At 41.3% G+C, this 1,375-nt stretch overlaps 1 protein-coding gene across 1 annotated transcript in view; it reads left to right on the top strand.

Moving 5' to 3' along the window:
• Positions 1-395: 395 nt before the first annotated feature.
• The window catches only part of fhl1b (four and a half LIM domains 1b), a 15,779-nt gene continuing 14,799 nt past the window's right edge, over positions 396-1,375 (top strand). Inside the window, exon 1 of the mRNA XM_005727804.1 lies at positions 396-552. The gene's annotated coding sequence lies outside the window, so the exon portion shown is untranslated. The remainder of the gene's footprint in view (positions 553-1,375) is intronic.

The following is a 1,375-nucleotide window of genomic DNA, read 5'->3' as shown; positions in this document are numbered from 1 at the left end:
TGTTTAGATTATGTTTATAGAGCTGAAACCAAGTTTTTGTGTGTGTTGCAAAATCTATGTAGCGTGGCTATGTAACTCTCACTTATCACTGTCCTTTAAAAAAAGCATGTAATGTACTGAGGAGTTCCTGACGAGCTCCGTGTGTCTTTCGGCTGTGGAGTATTTGAAATAAAAATCTCTACCATGCAAAGTTTTTTTGCATTATATATTATATTTATAAAATGTCGGCGCCATCATTTAACTAGGTCGTGGACTTTGAATATTAATTAGATACAAATTGCGCATAAAGGTATAATATTTCTGAGTGAAAGCCTGCTGACTGAACTTCATATTTACTTTTATTTTGAAAACCCACTCTTCTTTTCGAGGCTTCGCGTGGGCTCTTATTGTGAAGGCTGAGCTCTGCGCCTCGGTGTGAGGTGTGGGTGTTTGGCTGGAGTTGATGCGGCCACAGGCTGCAGTATTTATAACACGTGAAGCCGTCGCTGAAGCGGAGTTCCGCTGCTTCCAGAGAGCCGCTCATCCACCGCTGCAGACCTCACTCTGATCCCGGTAAGCCGACCGATGAGCACCGCTGTTTGTTAACCCTCTGTACCGGACCACCCCAGCCTCTTCTCATAAAAGCTGGATTTTAAACGGGACCGAGTAGCTGCTGCGGGGTTATTTTGTACTTAAGTATTCCAGTTATTAGTCTTTAATAAGTATTGCAGATTTTTAGTTACTTATTTACTTTATTTAATAATAAATAAACACGCAAACTCAGAGCAGGTTACATTTTGGTTCCTGTAGCTCTCTTCCTCTCTTACACTTGCAATGATTTCATTTACACTTAATCTGCAAAGCAGCATTTTGATATCCGGAGAGGAAACTAGGCTTAAAGTTGTCCGGGGCGTTGGCTGTCTGTGTAATATGTGTGTGTGGCTGTCTGTGTAATATGTGTGTGTGTGTTAGTGTCAGTGTGAGTGCGTGTGAGCTACAGTTACATGCTGACTTGTGAAAGCCTGAGCTGCTCCTGAAATCTGTTTCCAGTTAGGAAGTCTGACTTTTTTTTTTGTTTTTTTCGTCCAATGATGGAACCTCTGAGGCCAAAAAATGCCTCTCAGAGGTCAATTAAAATTCTTGTACTGCTATTTTTCATTGTCCAACGTTTATGCGTGTGCGTGTAGCCATGTAATTGATGCATATGCTCTACCAGCTGGATTCAAGCTCCCCGGACTTTTTTCTTTGGTACTGGTGTGTTAACAGATGTATCAAAAATGCCATGCAGGCTTCAGTTCTAAAAATAAAGCTGAAATACTGACACGTGGTTAAATAAACAGTCACAATGTTATGTTGGTATGGGGAAATGATGCCTTTTGTTGCTGGATGATGGAGT

Source organism: Pundamilia nyererei, unplaced genomic scaffold, assembly GCF_000239375.1.
Source record: "Pundamilia nyererei isolate P.nyererei 1_Seehausen unplaced genomic scaffold, PunNye1.0 scaffold00026, whole genome shotgun sequence".
Classification (NCBI taxonomy): Eukaryota; Metazoa; Chordata; class Actinopteri; order Cichliformes; family Cichlidae; genus Pundamilia; species Pundamilia nyererei.
The sequence above is the reverse complement of the archived record's forward strand: the minus strand, read 5'-3'. Positions and strand labels throughout refer to the sequence as shown.